We start from the raw sequence: 21,716 nt of genomic DNA on the forward strand, positions 1-21,716 counted from the left end.
AAAAGTTCTTCCCAGCAGAGGGCAGAGGGCAGAGCAGGATACAGGAGTGGAGTGGGGGTGGGGGGCCACCTTGATTAGCCTGGTGAAGCTGGAGCAAGGGGGTGTGGGAAGGAAATGGAAGAGAGGAGGCTGGGCACCTTTCCGTCTCCTTATAAATAAGTCTGCCTCAAATACTTCCTCCTCTGGGAAGTCCTCCGGGCAACGATGTGCTGGTAAATGTTTAACAATAGTCCCTAAAAAAAAAGGCAACCCACAAACCTTCATTTACAGTGATCACCGATGACTCCCACCATCACTGATTCAAGTTAGCAGTGTGGTCCCTGAACACGTAGTCGGGAAGAGTCTGGTCTGGGAAGCTGGTAAGAGCCAATGGCACATGACTGGGCCACTAATTCTTCTCTCTGCTCTATTTTTTTTTTAATTGAGGTCACATTAGTTTATAACATTATATACATTTCAGGTGTACATCGTTATATTTCGACTTCTGTATAGACTGCCTCGTGTTGACTACCCAAAAGCCTGGTTGCCAACGTCACCTTCTCTCTGCTCTTAAACATCTGGTTCCTCCTCTGACTTAGCAACCATCACATTGTTGAAACTAGTTGTTAATGATTCTCTTCCAGTGGACTGTGTCACTCTTTCAAGGGCAGTATCCACGTTTGATTAAATGACTTACTGATGATGAAGTGAATTTAATCTATGATTAAAGTGTGTAAATACACAGAAAGTACTTGGAATAGTTCTGGCCCTTGGAAGTGCTGGTTAAGTGAAAGCTGTGCCTCCTAGCTCTCATCTCTCTCCTAGTCCACAGGGAGCCCTGGCCGCCCTCGAGGACATGTCTATTGAAGGGATGAATGAACTCTTAACCCAAAGGGGGGCACAGGGCTCTGCTGTCCTTATTCTGCTGGTTTTTACAGACCACCCTTTAACCCAAATACATTTAAGATTCTATGCAACCTTTCGGTTTCATGTGGGAAACCCCTCCCATGCAATCCCTATGGACAACAAAGGGCCTCCAAATCTACTCTCTTGGTGATTGGCATGACCACAAGTCTGTGGAGGCACATGGTGAGCTGGATTTGGATTCCAATGGGGGCCCACCATATTTTTAGCTATGTTTCTGAATGAGTTGCTGAACCTCCCTGAGCCAAATTCCCTCATCTGAAAAAAGAAGATAATGACACCAGCTCTCTTAGGGTTAATGAGACTATTAAATGGGTTTGGGAGTCTGGGCTGTTCTGTTCGCTCCCTCTCCCCAGACCTATGGTCCACCTTTCTCTGCCCTGCTCCGTTGGTGCCCAGGAGGCTGACTTTGACAGCACTTTTTGCCTCCCGCTGTCCCCTGGAGTTCAGTCAATGGGAGGTAGTGGCAGAAGATTGAGGGGTATATGGGAGGAGAGAGAAGCTCCCCAACTACACCCCATGCTTTTGCTTCGTTCTGGCCAGTGGCCACATCCCTCTCTACACACTCTACCTCCAGTTCCCATTGGTGGTGGCCAAGGTCCTTGGGCTCTAGCTTTCAACAAAAGCTGGGTAATGGAGGAATTAGGTCCCTAATGTTGTTAGTTCCTGGGTGTCTCAAAATCCATTGGTATTCCCCTTAATCCTACCTGGACCTCAATAAATAATCCTTTAATAAAATTTATTTTACGTGTCCCAGGTGAGTGTGTCATCTGTTTCCTGCCAGGACTCAGACAATGTCAAGCCTGGTGCCTGGGCACATAAGAGGCTTAGTATTAATATTAGCAGCCACCCTTTATTAAGGGCTTAGCTTGACTAAGCACTGTGTCAAGTGGTTTTTTTCTTTCTCACATGCATTATATTATTTAATCCTCACAACAACTCTATGTGGAAGACACTATTATACCCATTCTGCAGATGGGAAAAGTAGAGCTTAAAGTTGTTAGAGATTTGCTAAGTCAACCAGTTGGTAAGTGGGGGAGTCAGGATTCAAATTAATTATGGTTAATCGCACTATTATTTGGCAAGCAGGGACCAAGTCTTAGACTCAGACCCTCACTGCAGAGCTGGATGCAGGGAGGTGCTTGGTAAACACTTCTCGGTGAGTGAAGGCCAGTAGTTCAGAGCCCTAGGTTTCTGCCTCATCTTTCCTGGGAGTTCTCCCTCTGGTGTCAGGGCCACTCTTGCCTCCGCAGACCGTCGCCTCTTGATCACAGTGTCTGGGCTGCAATCTGTTCCCAAACAAGCCCCAGTGGATAGGGTTTCCTCTCATTACCTCTTGCCCATATTTCTCTCTGCTCTGAGCTGCTGGAGCAGCCTCTTGTCGCTCCTCCACCCTCCTGGTCACCCACACCCACTGGTGTTTACAACATGTCTCCAGCATCTGCAAACTTCATTACAGCCAGAGCTACACCCTCTTCCTGCTCATTGGTGCAGACTGTGCGTGAGGCCAGACTGAGCACGGTTCCCCAGGGGGGGAGCCCAGACCTTTCCACCAGCCAGGCAAGGTCTCTTTCTCTGGGGACCCCCAGCCAAGCTCAAATCCAAGGCGTCTCTGCAGAATAAACATTTGCGATGGGTCCCAAGGCCACGCTGTTCTAGTTTGTGGCTATGGTTAATGCTATTGGGACGGTGGCTTAGAAGGAGTATTAGTTTTCGAGTCAGGAACACCCGCCGCTTAGTAGCTCTGTGATCTTGGTCCAGTTGCCTAACTTCTCTGAGTCTCAGGTTCTGATCTGTAACACTGAAGATAAATAGAGCTGAGGATGGCAGCTATTGCATAGAAAGCTTCCTGCACTTCTTGGGTGCAAATTGCTCTCTCTCTCCTAAAGACTACTTTGGGGGGGACCAAAGACCAAATGGTGTAGATTATATTTGTCATTTACTTGTTTATTTTTGGATGCTCTCTACTAGATGTTGATATGTTATCAGAGATTATACAGATAATTACCCTCATTTGATAGATGACTATTCTAAGGTTCAGAGAGTTTAAATTAATTTGCTCGTGGTCACTGAAATAACAGATTGAGTTTGTAATCAACTCCAATTTAAACTGACTATTTTCAACTTTCTCTTCTCATTTTTTAAGAATGAAAATAAACAACCAAGTGATATAAGCCAAAATGAAATCACCTTTATTTTTTTTTAATATAAGGCCACAATATTTATTTGTGGTAAACCCCTTACGCAGTCTTTTTTTTTTTTTTAATTTTTTTTGAGGAAGACTAGCCCTGAGCTAACTGTTGCCAATCTCCCTCTTTTTGCTGAGGAAGACTGGCCCTGAGCTAACATCCATGCCCATCTTCCTCTACTTTATATGTGGGACGCCTGCTACAGCATGGTGTGCCAAGCAGTGCCATGTCGGCACCCAGGATCTGAACTGGTGAACCCCGGGCCGCCGAATCAGAATGTGCGCTCTTAACTGCTGAGCCACTGGGCCGGCCCCTTATGCAGTCTTTTTAATATTAACATAATTCATTCTTCCAAAATATAAAGTGTTCTAACTGAATTAAGGTTGCAGATAATTTTTGTTAAAATATTACATACATGATGACTAGTGTGTTAAAATTATTTATACTTAGCTATTTATAATATCAAAAGAAAATTTACTACCAAATTATTACAATAGATATTAATCGATATGACACGCTTATTAATGGATCCCATAGGTATGATTATAGATTATCATGGATTTAGTGCCTATTCTTTCATTTTACTAATTAGGAACTCAGCATTTACAGAACAAATAAACACAAGTGGCGCAGCCACTCAAGGACCGAGATGGCTCTTCAGTTAGCTATGTTGCCACCTCCGATATAAATCCTGCTTCGTGAAAAAAGCCAGAATCCAGTTCTTCATCAAAAGGTACTGGTGGAGGTTGTCAGATGCCTTTCAATATATATCCCCAACCCTGTGGCCAGCAGATGACACAGCAACAGAGACAGAAGAAAACTTTTAGAAATTCTGCTGAGAAAATGCCCCCTTTCTTCATAACACGCATGTTTTCTCACACTGAGTGTGGTTTGGCGCTTCAGGCGTCTGAAAAGGAGCTCCTTGCGGGGGATATTATCTGGCCGACTTGACCCATCCCATATCCAGTCTGAGTTTTTCTGCAAGATGCTTTCAAAACTTCTTTCCTTCTCTCAACATAATCTTTCTCAGACTGAGAGCTGGTTTTTCTCTCCAATGCTGTGGGTGTCTGTTTCAGAGGCTCTGTTTGTATCCTGTGGGGTCTGCAAGCGAGGCGGGCTGTCGCAGCGAGAACTCTTGGCTCCGTCCAGACTCATGGTGGGCATCCAGCAGTATTTTTTCTATTTCACCATAATAAATAGCAACTGAGGCTGGAACGCTGCTCCCATGCCCATTATTGCTGAAGTACAGTTCTACCCAGGAGCCAGCAGGTTCTCCTCCTGCAGTGCGGGGGGGCCAGCTCTGCTGCACGGCACACGGGGAGGGCACTCTGGCCGCCGATCAGGGTCGGGTTGGGCTGGCGGGGTCTCCGAGGCCACGGGAGGACCGGCGGAGCAGAGTCGGAGCGCTGGCCCAGTGGCTCAGGCGGCGTCAGCCCAGGGCCACGACTTGAAATCACCCTTATTTCTTGTAAAAAGATAGCCGCCTTTACTCTTTGCACTCACTGTTGTGTGACTCCGTCATTTGTGACTCTCTAACCTCGTGATCCGGTTCTCTCTGTTCCTTGGATGAACTGAGCTTTCTAAACCCTTTTGAGATATCGTCTGTCTAGGGTGGGACGCTGGAAGCCACACTCATCGTGGGCTGATCCTGGCAAGTTTCTCCCATAGGAAACAAATCAGGACTTGGGCTGAAGATGGGGATGACCTGGATGACAAAATGAGTCTGAAGGTCATTATCATTATTGTGCATTTTCTCTTTATTCAGCTCAGATGTTGACAAATGTTTAAAAGTGTTTTCTTCCTCCATTGTCCTTTTATTGAGAATCAAAAAAATAGAAGCTTTAGGCTGTGAGCTTTCACTCAGCACCAGACTGTGAGCTCCCTGCTGGCACAGTGGGTCTTAGTGATCTCTGAACCCTTTGTGGCCCTTTCCCATAGTGCTTTGCACACCACTGTGGGCAAACATTAAGAGCAAACATTCATTGAACACTCTGTTTGTTCTCTATATTATGCTAGGTGCTTTCACACGAGAAAAATGAAAATTACTTGTCCCAGGTCACACCAACAGTGGTGGAAGCTGGCTTTGAACCCAGTTGGACCTTCTGGCTCCATATTTAGTGCTCTTTCCTCTATATCTCAGCTGTCGCGCAAGAGCTCCATCAGTGATGGTTGTGGGGCGAGATTTAAAAGTCTTTTCTTTTAAAGGTTGCCAGCAGCGCTGAATATGCTGTTGGGAGAAGGAGGGTGAATGAGGAAGGCGTGATGCCTCTTCACAGAGAGGATTATAATGAGCTTCAGCTGTCTGGGTGGTTCGCTCGCCATGTGAGAGTCTAGAGGATCAAAGAGACCAACGTGTCACCATGGGAACTGTCCCAGTTTTATAATCTTCATTTTTCAAAGGCCTGAATATGAACACATGGAAAGCAGGGAAAAATTCAGTGAATGGGAAGTGATGCAGGCTAATGATTTAAATACAAGTCTTGAAGAGGGGACTCAGAGAGTGGAGAAATATTCGGAGCACATTTATAAATAGCTGCTCAGCTCACTTTTCCAGAACGGATAACAATTGACTGCAGGTGAGAAGAATAATTATGGTCCTGGATCTGGAAAAGATGCATTCAGATTGTGTTTCTTGGTCCAAAGATATAGCAATGGCTTTCCTCAAGGAGAAGTGGAGGAGGCCTCTGTGGGACAGCCACTTACCTGAGTGGGATGCCTGGAAGAGCTGCTGGGAGGCGATAGGACCAGAGCGAGACAGTTGAGGGAGTTTGTTAGCTTGCAAAAAATGGCCGCAAAATATTCCTCACGCTGTATGCATATCCCTTTGCCTGTGACCACATTTTCTCTCATCACGAGGAGGGATCTCCAACTGTGGAATCAGGACTTGGCCATGTGACTTGTTTGGTCAGTAAGATACTAGCAAATGTGATGCAGTCTGAGGCTTGAAAAATTCTTCGGATTAGGGATAGTGTTCTCGAGCCGCTCTCTGTTACACTGTGACTGCCACCATGTGAATGAGTCCAGGCAACCTGCGGGATGACGAGAGACACGTGGCCCAGTTACTTCCATCACCTCTGCTGCCAGCCAGCCAGACTCATGAGGCTCTTGATGGCCAGCTGGCCTCAGACCACAGAGTGGGCCCACTTGATCCCTGATGGAGTAGAGCTGAGCTGTCCCAGCTGGTCTCAGCCTAAACTTTTGACCTTTAGAATCATCAGCAAATAAATGGTGGTTGTTTTGAGCTGCCAAGTTTGGGGATGACTCGTTTCACAGCAAAAACTAGCTGATACCAGGTATATGCAACGGATTGCAAACACCAGGGAGGAAAAGGGAAATGCGTTCTTGACATAGATGTAGGACAGGGGTTGGCAAGCTGCTGCCCATCAGCCAAATCCAGCCCAACGCCTGTTTTGTAAATAAAGTTTTAATGGAACACAGCCAAACACGTATTTATGTAACATCTATAACTGCTTTTGCTCCACAACACAGAGTTAAGTAGTTGTAATAAAGACTGTCTGGCCCACAAAGCCTAAGGCCCTTCACAGAAAAAATTGATGTAGGAGATAACAGTGAATGGGGCCTCAGATACAAACCTTCATTCGAATAGAAGCAGGGAAGCACATATTTTAAGAATCCCCAAATGAATATTCTTTATTTTCTAGTTATTTAAAAATGACGCATACTCATTAAGAAAGAAAATATTTAGGCTCTATGGAAAAGCGTAATAAGAGAGTGAAAGTCACCTGTACTTTCGCCATTCAGAGATCACCTCTGGCAATTTTGAAACATGTCCTTCCAAACATTTCTCTTTTCCTAGATACTTTTTTCTTAAAAAGAAGTTGAACTAATCATACTTTTTCCACTTACTGTGTTGTTAATATCTGTGATGATAATTACGGTACTATATCCTCATTTTCAATGTCTACATTGTATTTAGTTGTATAATGATTATCGTACATCGCTTACCTGATCTGTCATTATTTTAACATTTAGTTTGCTTCCAAGTTTTCACCATCATAAATGCTGTAATTCATGGTAACATATACATATATATATAATACTTCTAGAAAGTCACCTTTAAAGTCAAATTATACAAGACGGTACGTAAAGAAACACATATAGAAGTGTAATTTTGGTGTCAAAGTTTATCTGCATTTAATGTTGACATAAACATCCTCCAGTTGCCTTTCAGAAACTCTGTATCAACTTGCATTTCTACCCATAATGGATTAGAGAAAATCTATGCTTTTGACTTGCAAAGTAGACCGTTTCATCTACCAGAGCATAGAGGAAGCAGCTAGAGGAATCCACCTACATTTGTCCTACAAGGAGGAACTAGGATAACCTTGGGAGAAAACGACCAGGTCATTTCAGAGTTCTCAGTTGCCTAGGGGGCTAGCAAAGGTGCTGAGTGGATGACTCAGGCTCTCTACAGCTCTTCACAGGTTGAATAGATGAGCCCAGTCCAGGCTGATGAAATGTCCACGGAGATGATACCAAGTCCTGCATCAGGGCCCGAGTAAGCAATAGCATTACTACTTGGTGGGGACGCAGTGGCGACCAGGGAGCTCAATGTAGATAGATCATCAGCGAGGTGTGGTGCCATCAAAGCTAATCACAACGTTGGCTGCACGATGTCTGGAGGTGAGCGTCATTCCACCCTGGCTGGAGAGACAATATCCACATCACTGTGTTCCATTCTGGCCACTGTACTTTAAGGAGGATCTAGGTCCCCCAGGGGCAGTGCCTTCTGAAGACAGAAGGAGGGACTTCAGTCCATTTCGTTTGAGGAAATATTGAAAGAGATGGGAAGGCTTAGCTTAGAAAAAAGAGTTAAGAGGAACATTAAAAGTGTTTTTCAGTGTTTGCGTTTTCAAAATATAAATCTCTGTATTATTTTTAAATTATAAAGTCATAGGTACTCAATACAAAAAAGGTGAACACAACCAAAATGGGTAAAGAAGAAAGGAAAGCCACGCTGAATCATATTATGCAAGAGGGATGCCATTAATATCTTGGTGAATGTGCTTCTAGACAGCTCTTTGCAGATCCACACACAATCTACATACAATCTTACATAAAACGTATGTTACTCAACTTTTTCTCACTCAACACTATGCAATGTACATAGCTCTGAGTCAACTAGGTCATCATATTTAATAGCCGTTTAGAATTTCATTGTATAGTTTTACCGTAAGATATATAACCAATTTCCTTTTGGTAAAGATTTAGTTAAATATTTTTTCTGTTATAAACACATATCCTAATCAATATCCTTCACTTATATCATTGTCCATTTGGCAAATTATCTTCTTAGGATAAATTCTTAAGAGTAAAACTTCTGGGTCAGAATATGGACACAGTTAAAATTTTGGTATTGTTAAACTGCCCTCCAAAACGATCGAATTGATTTACACTCTGCAATTATCTTGTTTTGATTTACATTTCTTAGGTTACTTTGGTGCACTTTAATATCTTTTATATGTTTAGTACCATTGCATTTCTTTTTTTTTTTTGTAACATTGGTACCTGAGCTAACATCTTTTGCCAATCTTCTTCTTTTTTTTCCTTCTTCCTCTCCTCAAAGTCTCCCAGTACATAGTTGTATATTCTAGCTGTTGTAGGTCCTTCTAGTTGTGGCATGTGGGATGCCACCTCAGCGTGGCTTGATGAGCGGTGCCATGTCCACGCCCAGGATACGAACCATTGAAACCCTGGGCCACCAAAGTGAGTGCGCAAACTTAACCACTTGGCCACGGGTCTGGCCCCACCATTGCATTTCTTAATGTATGAATTGCCAGTTAATATCCTTGGCCCTTTTTTCTTTTGAATAAATTTGTCTGAGTTCTTTGTAGGTGTAATAACATTTTGTCTCTTGTATGTGTCATATACACGTTCTTCCCCACAGTGTGTCAATTAAACTTCTTTGTGGTTATTTGTTTGGATTGATTGTTTTTGCCTCCTAAAGTTTTCGATTTTTATGAAGCCACTTCTATTCATTTCTTCCATCCTTCTATATATGTATGTATATATTTTGGTTTTTTTGTGAGGAAGATTTGCCTTGAGATAACATCTGTTGCCAATCTTCCTCTTTTTGTGTGTGTGAGGAAGATTAGCTGTGAGCTGACATCTGTGCCCATCTTCCTCCACTTTGTGTGTGGGATGCCTCCACAGCATGGCTGATGAGTGGAGTAGGTCAGCACCTGGGATCCGAATCTGTGGACCCCAGGCCCCCGAAGCAGAGTGTGCAGAACTTTAACCACTCAGCCACGGGGTCAGCCCCATCCTTCAATATTTTTAATGATTGTCATACGAAAGAGGATTAGACTGTTACTCAGTGTATGAAGAAGACAGAACCAGTCCAATGGGAGAAAAGTTCCAGCATGGCAGACGGCAACTAAACATAATACACAACTTTCTTCCAATTGGAACTGCCAACTGTGGAATGCGCTGCTTGTAGGTAGTGACACCTCCCATAATTAGGGGCTTTCAAGCGTGAATGGTGTGACCACCTGACAGTGATGCTATACAGGGTGAGGCCAGATGGCTTCTGGCATCCTTAATTATTTACAAGGCAGACTTTTTAATGGGATGACAAACATATAATTCTACTTGTTTTTTCCAGAGAACATTTTTCAAAACTATAACACCCTCTAAAATTTGGGCTTTCCAAGAGAAACTGGACAAAAGTTGATATGATAGAGCTGGCGGTACTAAACTAAGATAGTTTTGAATCAATGATTATTGTAAGAAAGCATACCAGGAGAAGGTTAAGGGTCATGTGGTCATCACTCAAGAGTTTTGCTTTCATCGCCATGCATCACCTGCAGTCTCAGAAATTTCCGTGAAACCATATGGAGCCCATAGTAACTGATTTACGACAGCTGGGAATGCAGATGGGTGTAGGCCAGGCTGGTTTCCTAGCACAGGTCAAGCGTGGGCCTGGCCAAATGGTACAAAAATGCCAGAGCAAGGTGGTGCCAGGCAGGGTTGTAGAAGCAATCTGGTGTGATGGTGCTACTGTAGGGCTGGTGAAACTGATTTACAGAAAGGGAGGGGATATCTCAGCAGATGGATCTAAGAGCAGGATGAGAATCTGTGCTTCTTTTTTTGGTGAGGAATATTTGCCCTGAGCTAACATCTGTGCCAGTCTTCCTCTATTTTGTACGTGGGTCGCCACCACAGCATGGCTGATGAACGGTGTAGGTCTGCGCCTGGGATCCAAACCCACAAACCTGGGCTATGGAAGCAGAGAGCACTGAACTTAACCACTATGCCACAGGGCCAGCCCCAGAATTTGTGCTTCTTGATCCAGCTGACCATGTGGTCTTTCCATTTTTGATTTTGGGTTACTGTTATTTGATAGACAGCATTGGCAGGAAACAGGTTTTAAACTTAGATCTGGAAGAAGGCTCTCATTTTCCATTCATTCATTTATTCAAAAATACATAATAAACCCCTACCACATGCAAGGTATTGAGAATTCAACAATGCACAGCTAAGAGAGCAGCTCCCAGCCTAGAGGAGAAGACAACTTCGAACTATTAATGACAACACAGGATGTGAAAGGTCTGATGTACAGGGTGCTTTGGTCGCTTGTGGCCATGGCATCAAAACTTGTCCAGAGTATCAGGAAGGGCTCAAGACTAAACTTAAAGTAGAGATTGAAAGAAGGAGGAGGAGTTGGCCGTGGGGAGGCAGGATGGGAGCAGAGAAAAAAGATGGTGGCCACATAAGTATCTCAGGAAGAGAAGAAGCATATGCAAGGATACAAAGCCAGAGAGAGACTTAGATTTACACATCTCTGGAGTGGTATAGGGTTGCTTCTGACACGTGTGATCTGGTGGAAAGAACTGAAATTTAAAATAAGGGATCAGATGTTTGGCTCCCAGCCCTGAAAATTCCTGGCGACGTGACCTTGGCAAATAACATAATCTGTCTTACCTTCAATTTTCTCATCTGCCAAATGGTGATAATAATATCTGCTTCACAGGATTATTCTGGGAATGGGATAAGCTAATGGATATAAAATTGGCCAGGATGGAACTAGATTTTAAATATCCTGGAGTCTTCTTATTGAAGCTGTCAAGGGCTAAAATCTATTTCTTTTACCTAGCCCAAATCTTCCTTGCCGTCTGTGGACACATGTCAACCAGATCAGGTCAGCAGGCTTTTACTTTCTCAGTTCCTATTTTGAGTCATTGCGGACTCAGGCACTGGGAGAATATGGGATATGAAAGAAGCATGATGCAAGCATCTGAACTTGGAATTTAGCTGGGGAGAGAAGGTTAGTCTAAAGTGGTGTCTGTCTTCTACAATGTCTGTCTGTCTCCACCTCCATCTAGTCCACGAGCTCCTGGAGGGCATATAAAATAAGATGTATAAAAGAGGTCATCTCCTTATTCCCAATGATAAGATTCCCAAGTGCCTGGCTGAGTAGGAGCTCAGCAAACACTGGTCAGATAAGATCAAAGAAGGTTTGAGAACTTAGGGCAGAATTTAAAGGGGAGGACACACATGGCATAGATCAGAAGGATTATGGGAAGGAAAATCTGTGTAGATCAGGGAGGTTTTATAGAGGGAGGGTTGGAATGTGCAGCTTTGATAGATGCTGCCAAAGAACTTTCAAGGAGGTTGTACCATTTTATGCTCCTCCTAGTCATGTATGAGAAATCCAATTACTCGACGTCCTTGCTTGATGTTATTGATCTTTTGGATTTTAGCATTTCAGATGAGGGAGCAGTGCGATTCCATTGTGGTTTTATTTTGCATTTCCCTAATGACGAATGATTTTGAGCATCTTTTCATATGATTATTACTCATTTGAGTTTCCTTTGTGTGAAGTGCCAGTTCAAGTCTTTTGCTCATTTTAAAGAGTGCTATCTTTTATCAATGTGGGGAGCTCTTTATATGTTATAGACACAAGTCCTCTGTTGGATGTATCTACTGCAAATCTCCCTTCCCAGTCTGTGGGTGGCCCTGTTACTCTCCGTAGTCTCTTTTGATAAAAGAAGTTCTCAATTTTAAGGAAAAACAGTATGCCAATTTTTTCCTTTTAAAGTTAGTTTTTGTGTGTGTACTGATCAAGAAATCTTTCCCTATTCCAAGGTGATGAAGATATTCTCCTATTTGTTTTTTTTCTAGAAGGTTCTTATAAGGTCTTTATTTGGAAAACATTTCAAACCAAGAGAAAAGTTGCGAGAACGGTACAAGGAATTCATGTATGCCTTTCACCCAGATTTACCAATTAAGAATTTTTTAATGAACTGTTTTTTCCCAAATCAAAAAGAAATGCTTTCATGTGTTTAAAAATTTCCAGACAGTCTGAAGGATAATAAAATGACAAGTAAATCTTTTAACTGTCCTAAATCCTCCTTCCCAGTGGCAACCACTGTTAGCACTTTCTTATACATGCTTATAGATGTTTTCTATAGAAATGCATCAATGTATTTATGAGTATTTCTTTTACTTAGTTATCAAATGGGACATATTAATAAGGCTGCCTTGGGGGCCGGGCTGGTAGCGCAGCGGTTAAGTTCGCACGTTCCTCTTCGGTGGCCCAGGGTTCGCCAGTTCAGATCCCGGGTGCAGACATGGCACCCCTTGGCAAGCCATGCTGTGGTAGGCGTCCCACATATAAAGTAGCGGAAGATGGGCACAGATGTTAGCTCAGGGCCGGTCTTCCTCAGCAAAAAGTGGAAGATTTGCAGTAGATGTTAGCTCAGGGCTAATCTTCCTCAAAATAAATAAATAAATAAATAAATAAATAAAATAAGGCTGGCTTGAACGTCCTTGTTTTATTTAATGATGAATCTTAGTGACTTTCCCCTGTCAGCCCTCTGGCAATGACCTTACTCCTTTTAAGGGCTGCAGATAATTGCTTTGTATTGAAGCTTTATAATTAAAACTCCTGATGCCTCTGAAGGGGATCAGCCAGGTCATGTTTAGTCTTTCCTTATCACAAACAGTGCTGCAGTAAACATCCTTGTGCATGGGACTTTGTGCGAGTGAGCCATGAAATGGCTTGTTCCAAGGGTATAGGTGTTTACAATTCTGTAGTTCTGGCCAAATTACCAAAAAGGTAATATTGGTTCAAAGCCTCTAGCAGCATGTAATGGAGCCTTTCTTCCCTCTGGAGGGCCAGGATGTAAGCAAGGAGAGAAGAGGAAAGAGAATACTTAGAGTGGAAAGAACAGCGTAAACAAACTCTCAGAGCCAGTTTCTTAATCTCGGCACTATTGACATCTTCGGCTGGATAATTCTTTGTGGTGGGGGGCTGCCCTGTGCATTGTGGGATATTTAGCAGCACCCCTGGCCTCTACCCATTAGATGCCAGTAACAAGCCACCCTCTCCCCGCCTGAAGTGTGACAACCTGAACTGTCTCCAGACACTGCCAAATGTTCCATGGGGGGCAAAATTGTCCTAGGGTGAGAACCAAGACGTGGAGGAAGGGATGTTCAAAGATCAGGCTATGGCCTATGCGTGCGTGTGTGTATGTGCGTGTGTGTGTACAGTGAGCATAGGTGCAACACCGAGAAGATTGCATGGAGTTACATTTTTCAGGGCTTTTCAGGGTTAGACTGAGGATCTGTTTCTTCCCTTGATTATCTCAACTTTCGTAAAAGCCCATATTTGGAAATCTATCCTCGCCTTTTTTGTGGGTGGTTTTGTTTGGTGAGATGAGAAAGCCACTCAACAACCCCTATGCCTCTTTATTAATAATGAGCAACTCAGGGGTGGTGCTTTAAGGGCCCACAGGTTCTTCATGACCTTTAATCTCATTTGAATCTTGCAACAACACGGAAGGGTCCCAATGCCCGGTCTACAGATGAGGAAGTTGAGGCTCAGGGAGAGAAGTAGGTGCCGGTGACCTCTCCTGGCCCTCAGGGCACCGCGCTTGGCCTTGCTCTGCTCTGAGAGGCTTTACCAGCCAGCTTAACTGCTGCCATTTCTGAAAGCACAGTATGGAGCCATTTGCATGTATTTTAGTCATTATTTCCATCATCTGTTGGACCTCAGAATAGGCTCCAAGTCATCGTTCTCTCTCTCCTCACGTTTTGGTTTATTTTTGGAAGTGAGATCAATGGATTGCCCTTTGCTTTCTTTCAGGAACCTCTCCACTGCATTTCTAACCACACCCAGGAGCAGAGCGCGTGGTTGGGCCTTCATGGAATATACGATAGCCCCTCTCCGGCTCAGTTTCCTGATTGGCGAAATGGTCCCTGTGTTTCCACACTTTGCAGGGCTAGCTGTGTTATTATGAAGTTTGCTCCTTGGCAGAGATAACTTGCTAACTCATAATAATAAGTAACAGTGAACACGTAACTTCACTTTCTAATGAAGTGCCTGGTGCGTAGTAGGTGCTCAGAAAATGTTTGTTGAATGACAAAATGGTTACCTAGGAGCAGTACCACCTGATCAAGTAGGGAATCTGCCTGGGTCCTGGGTCTCAGGGGCCCCTGAACTTTGGGATGCCACCCTCCGCATTTTCTAAGCCCCTCCAGTGATCAGGATTTGCCAGAGCCAGCAATGCCATCCAGATAGGGTGCTCTGGGCCCAACTTGAACCCACTTAGGCCCTGGCCCCCATGACTTCCTTTTGGCGTGCTCTCCAATCCTCTAGCTGGTGCATGGGGTCGACCAGATGTCCCAGAGGAGCTCCAGGCCTTGTGCCCAAGAGGTTGTCCCAGGGACCCATGATGGAGTCCCAGGTCCAGGAGGGCTGCCTGGTGAAAGGATCTGTTCTGCTGGCCAGAGGGTATTTCTTTTGCAGCAGCACATGAAATTGGGCTATCAGAATGGTGTTGAAACACGGATTTGGGGTGACAACTTGTTTATATATACAGAGGTCCCACAAAAATATTTGCATAGGCCCCCACATACTCTAGGGGTAACCATGTCTAGTGGGTTATCACTCATTCATTCAAGCAGTCATTCAATGGAGTTTATGACTTCAAGTGACCCCCCAATTAAGTAATGTAGTCTCTATGATAAGTGCTTTGCTTTAATTATTATCATTATTATTATTAGCAGTATGAACACATGCACGGGATCCCAGACAAAGAAGTGGCTAATCCAGCCAGCACATGGTGTATGGTCTCAACGTAAGGGGGATTACCCCCACGGAGGTGATAACACTGAAGCTTAGGTGTTGAAGAACGGCTAGGATTTTTCCAGGAGGGACATGTTATGGTCAGGGAACAGAAAACAATTCTGTGATGCTAAAGGACATGGTGGCAGCTGGAGAGAGATGGGAGATGAACTGGAAAGGCAGGGGGATTGGAACATGAAGGACTGTGTCAGCAGGCTGAGGTTTCTGCACCTCCTTTCTGAAGAAAATGGAGTCACCAAATGCTTTTTAGCCGGAAAAGAGATAGTCAGACATATAGTTTAGAAAGTTCATCCTGGTGGCTGAGTGGAGGTTAGATGGGAGGAAAGTAAGACAGGAGTCAAAGAGACCCTTCTAGAGACTCCAGGTAAGAGGCAACGGGGACCTGACTGAAGGTGGCAGCCATGGAGAAGGAGAGGCTGTAGAGACGCAGCTAGCCTGTCCTCTCATACCCAAGCCTGGGAGAACCGGAGCGTCATCTCCTCTCGATGGTGGCTTTTTTGTAACGAGTGCATTCTCCTTTCTCTTCTTCCTGTTCTCACTTCCCTGTTCTCTCCTGCCTCATGAAACGAGACAGACAGCTGAGACAAGACTCTCTCCTGGATGGAAAGGAAGCTGAGGTCCACAGCACCCTAGGCAGCCCACCCTCGGGAAGACCTTCCCAGAAAACCTTGCAGAGTATAGGAGGAGGCAGAGATCCTTTCAGCTGGAATGGAAGGCCTCCCCAAAGCCTCTGGATTTATCTTGAGGGCCTTCAGGTGGACTCGTCACATGCCTTCAGGGAGGCAACAGGCAGGGGTCCCCAGCTCCTCCGAGAATACAGGTACGGGGTCTGCGGTCTCTGCTCGGTGACGTGCACCAGCTCCGTGCGTGGTCTTCCTCCCCCAGCCTGTGGACGGGTCCCCATCAGGACCCGTTGCATCTCTGGAAATGACCTCAGTCTTTAGAATATTTGTTCTTTTTGGCTTTCCGAACAATGTCCTCGTGTTGCCAGAGGAAAAGGGAAAGAGACTCTCTAAACGAGCTGGCCACCCTTTGTTCTGGGCCCATAAATCTGGCGCGAGCACATGTCCGGCCTTCCCGCCCCTCCTGCATCATTGTCCCCGCTGCTGATTAATAGGTCAGAGCTAACTTTAAACTGGCATTTCCTGACCAGCCCATCGCCCAGCCCCCTACCCTGCCTGGCTGTTCCTTAAAAACCCTCCGTATTTTAGAACATGATTTCACTGCTTCCCGCAGCCTCCTCCTCACAATGGGCTCCCAGGCAACTGCTCTCACTTTGGCCAAAGCCATCTTGGCCAGTTCAGGAGTTGGCCCTGGAGGGGTGGGTGCGCTGGGTGAGGGGTGTTATCTCAGGGTGTTTGTGCCACCCCTGGGCTATGAAGTCTTGGAAGATTCTCCCTGAACACCATCAGAGGGGCCACATGGAGAGGGGGTGTGACAATAAGTATGACAGGTTGTTTTATTTTGCATTTGGTTTTCTTTAATGTCCTGTGAGTGACTGAATTATATCTCAACCATGCCAAGTAATGTTGTGGAAGAGACAGTACTGACATGGAAAGATGTTCTTGATGTTGACTGAGTAAAGCAGGGTACGAAGGTTGAGTTATCTGCTATCTAGCCATCTTGTTTTTATAGTAACTATGTTTTACTTGGTTAACGAGGTGGAAAATACATATACCGAAAACTGGCTTCAGTTTTAGGAGTTGTCCCTTATCTCTAGGATAACCTACAGCATCTCCACCTGTGACTATAACTGCCAGCTCGCCAAGAACCCAGTTAATAAGAATTCCAATGGCATTTCTGACAGCCAGTCAGGCTGCTCCTCTAACAACAGCTGACACGTATTGAAAATCTCCTGCCATCAGGCTGCAGCTGGGGCAGGCTAAAGCATCCGACGTAGGTTAGCTCAGTGTCTCAACAACCCAGTGTTACCCCCATTTTCCGGGAAGGATATGAAAGTCAAGAGAGGTGAAGGAGCTAGTCTACAGTCACTAGTAAGTAAGTAAGTAGTCTAGAGTCAGCTAGTAAGAGTGGAATGGGAATCCAGGTGCTTCTGATGCCAGTGGCTGTGTTCTTACCAATATCCCACTTCTCTGATGGCCAATGTGGGGTTCAGAAATACAGTTACCATGTAAAAATCTCAGTAAGCTTAGCAAGAGGCCTTCCCCCAGTCCACATCTGGTGGTAAGAGAGCCCGGCTGAAAGGTCCGCTGGAGACGTCAACTCTGCAGCCTCAGGGGCTCTCTCCTATACTTCATGAACAAATCTCTGTCACTTCAGCTTGGGGTCTGAGACCACTGTACACCTCTGGACCCCAAAGCCTTTCACAGTAGTGACATCAAGGACAAGAAAAATGCACAGAGCTGGCGGCCGATTTCTCTGCTTCCCCCACATTATCAGCTGATCAGGGAAACAGACGCATTGTAAATAAACAGGCCCTGGGCGCATCCAAGAGAAATAAACAATGAGTGACATTGAGCAAATCCAATTTGGATCACCAAGAATCCTGGCTTCGGGAAGCCCTAATTCCTTCCACATTTCAGTCATTGGACTCTTCGGGAACAAAGAGTGTTGAAAGCCTGAGGTTCATTTAAGTCACTCACAGGACATTTCAAAAACAAAAGGCAAAATTAAACAACCTGTTCTATTTATTGTCACACAGCCTCTCTCCACGCGATCCTTTCAGTTGTGTTCAGGTATCATCTTTCAAGGCTGGGGAGGCCAGAGTTACTACGAAAACTTTAGAAAATAAACAAAAATAATAACACAAAGACCACTCTCAGTCTCGTCCCAAAGACACATCCATTGTTGACATATTGGTGTATTTTTGTTTAAGGGGGTGTGTGTATATGTGTACATACCTATCTATATGGCTAGATAATAGATATTCTTAAATAGGATTATACTGTACATTCTCTTTTGTGGCCTGCCTTACTCAATCAACATCAATAGCATCTTGCCATGTGTAACTACTCATCTACATTGTCATTTTGCATGGTTGAGCAGTATTTCATTATAGGGATATACCACAAAAATTTTAACCCATTTCCTATTTTGCCCACTACTTCTGATTTTTTTTTTTTTTTTTTTGACGTTAGGGATTTATTTATTGAGTACTTTCCATGTGCTGAATTCTTTGCAAACATACCATGATGGGTGGAAGAGCCCTGTGATGGAGAGACCTCCATTCAAATCCTATCTCTGTTCCTTATTAGCTCTTTGATTTTGTGTAAGTTACTTAACTTCTCTGAGACTCACTTACCTTCGGTGGAGAACATGGGGAATGATACTCCCCAGAAAGGGCGATTGTAAAAATGAAGTTAGATCAGATACGTATAGAGTCTGGCACAGAGCAAGTCTGGAGCAGATCCTTGTGGCAGAGGAGGGTGCCCTGTCCAGCCTGAGGGAAGAAGTCAGGGAAGTGTCTGTGTGGGGCTGAGCAACTGGGGGGAGCCCTGAACGGAGCGTTGGGGTGAGCAGGGAAAGGGGAAGATTTGCAAACATTCCTCTGGGCCTCAGCTTTAGTTATGCAATATGGAGCCAGGAGTCTGAGGGGAGACACGGTTCCCACTGGGATGTCAGGGGATGACAGTGAGAAAACGCTATTGGTGGATTTGTCAACATCTGGCCATGCAGGAGGGAGAAGGCATGGTGGCCCTGCAGGTTTGGCTTGCTCACTCCAAGAGAGGGAGCTTGAGGCTGGCCATGGACATGCTGTTAGGGCTTTTGGTTTCTTACCACTCGGCATGCATGCAAAGTGGGAATTAAGGGCTTAGGTTGGGAAGTCTCAGATCTGAGTCCCAGTCCCTATTCTGACATTTCTCGGAACTTCAATCTCCTCATCTATGAAATTGGGACAGCAATGCCAGCTTTCTAGGGTGGTTATGAAGACAATGAGAGATAATAAATGCAAGGCTGACACCTGCACAGGGCTGACACCTGCAGACACTCAATGGCGGTGACTGTGGGCTTTCTTCTCCGCCTGTTCTGCCCCTGCTACCTGCTCAATAAAGCTCTACCGTCTGCTTCTGCACGGCTGGAGGGGACTTTGATAATGGTCAAGTATTTACAGAGGAGAGAGGACAATGACAGGAGAACATCAGGGATGGGGGCATACGGGCACAAGAGGAGGCAGGATGAGGTCTGAACTAGAAAGCTTCAAATGAACCTTGGAATCCAAGGTTCTGATCCAGACTGGACGGAAGCTACTGGAGGTGGAATGATCTACACCCACTCTGCTGGAGGATCTGGAGAGATGTTCTCAAGAAGAAGGAAATCGCCCAGCAGTCTCAGGAGTGTCACATAATCCTTGCCTGGAAACAGGAGGCAAACCTGGATGACTTTTTGAGATCTTCAGGGTATACGGATGGCTTTAACTCTAGGGTGATGCCACTCAATGTGTGGTCCACAAGACTGGTCCATGATGAGATAAGCACAAAAACTGAGAACAAATGCTTGGAAATTTTACAATAATTTGATCGAGTAATGTTGTGTGTGTTGAACCTAATAAAAAAAATTGTTTGTATTTTGAATGTCCTTTAAAATTTTACATTTCTAGTAATTTATTTTTATTGCATTTTACAAATGTCACAGTCTGTGACGAATTAGTGAATTAAAACAAAACAAAACAAGGTGGCCTCTCCCCAAAGATACTTGGAGAAGCACTGCTCTGGGGTATGCTATAAATGTCACGCGTTGTCCTTCTCCAAGGAATTCTGATCATTTTCACTTTGGATGCAAAAGTGGAAATGATACATCAGAAAGAGGGCTGGGTGGGATCCGAAAGCCCTTGGTTCCTGACCTCACCAGGCTGCCGTCTAGCTGTGTGGGCTTGTAAAGCCTCCCTTATGATCAGTTTCATTATCTGTAAAATGGGGGTAATAAAACCCTCCAGGTGGGGCATGTGAGATTCAGTGTAGGTAAAGGGCCTAAGACCTCTGGCCTATAGTAGGTACTAAAAATATTTTTTCCTTTTCTCTCTTCCCTTTGCAATTATTTACGTATATAAAAATTTAAGTATTTTGCTTTCTCAGTATCTTAAAATATATTTCCATTCATCCTAGTCTTCGATTGTCCTAGGATAATGGTGACTCTTGACATCTCCATAATAATACTTCCAGCATTTTTGCCTTTCCTCACAACAAATTTGCAAGGTAGGAATATTCTTGTCTTTTGGAAAAGTGAACACTGAAGTTGAAGAAGTTGTCTGGCTCAAAGTCACACAACTGCTACGGAGAGCTTGAAATTCAGGCTTGTCCGGCTACCCAGCCATCCCCAGAAATGGAGGAATATTTCTTCCGGATCCCTCAATCTCAAGTTTGCTGGCTCCCTTTCTCTTATTATTTTCTCTTTCATAAGTGATTGTTCTGCAGGCAATGTTCAAATGTTCAGTCCACCCAGGCAGACCAGGAACCCTTGTGATGGAGCCAGTGGCCATATGGGGAGCTGGAGTTTCACTTTTCGTGATTATTACAGCAGAGCAGAAATAAAGGCTGCTTCTAGGAGCACCAAACCCTCCCCATTGCTGTGCCCCATCTACCTCTGGTAAGGTCGTGGAGGATGTTTTGGGATAGGCATTCTTTCTTGTCTCTGGAAATGAAACTTCTATCGTGTTTAGCTGCGGACACATCTGCTGAAGCAGCTGCTCACGTTGCACAATTTGTGCTCCTACCAGCTAACTCTGGCCCTACCATAGGCAGAGGACACGATCATTTTTCTTGCTCAAGGATGAGCTGCAGTGATGAAAATAGACTTCCCCCCACCCCACCCCAAACCAGTGAAAAGAAGAGAAGTGGTTCTACCATCCCTGTGGGAGGGAGACGGTGGGATGTGGGTGACAAAGTGGACCCTGGCTTCAAGGTCAGAGAGACCTGGGTTTCAATTCCAGCTCTCTCTCTCTGACCTTGCTGAGCTTCTGCTTCCTCATCGGGAAAGTGGGGACGAGAACATGACTTTTCTCGCGGTGAAGGTTAGGTAGGCAAGGTTCCTATCAGGCCCTGGTAATTACAGCAGTGAACCGCTTTACGATGCAGACTCAGTGCTGCTAAGACTGTGCTAAGGACTTTATTAACTCATTTCATTCTCATCGCAAATCCTATGAGCCGATATTATTATTATCTTCACTTTGCAGAAGAGGAAACTGAAGCAGAGGGAGATTATACAACACGCCCAAGGTCACGTAGTTAGTAAGTGGTGAACTGAGATTCAATCTGGGGAGTCTGTGTTCTTAGCTACGACTCTCTACTGCCTCTCAGTACAGTTTGCAGCGACCCAGGGCACAAGAATGTCCTCTACTCCTCTCATGCAAGTGACATTTTCTTACCAGAAGAGGGTCTGTCCTATGACAGCTGAGATATGAAACTCAAATACAATAAGCCAGAATGGAAATTCACAAAGTCACTTTAAAAAGAATCTCCTAGAACAGCAGGACTTTTCACTGACACGATTGAGGTCTTTGTGTATTAAAAGATGGTGTGGAACATTCTGAAGGAGGTTTCATCATCCATGCAAGT

At 44.6% G+C, this 21,716-nt stretch overlaps 1 pseudogene; it reads right to left on the reverse strand.

The window, feature by feature from the left end:
- Window positions 1–3,652: 3,652 nt before the first annotated feature.
- LOC103552979 (BCL2/adenovirus E1B 19 kDa protein-interacting protein 3-like) lies at window positions 3,653–4,614 on the reverse strand (annotated as a pseudogene).
- Window positions 4,615–21,716: the final 17,102 nt, after the last annotated feature.

Source organism: Equus przewalskii, chromosome 26, assembly GCF_037783145.1.
Source record: "Equus przewalskii isolate Varuska chromosome 26, EquPr2, whole genome shotgun sequence".
NCBI lineage: Eukaryota > Metazoa > Chordata > Mammalia > Perissodactyla > Equidae > Equus > Equus przewalskii.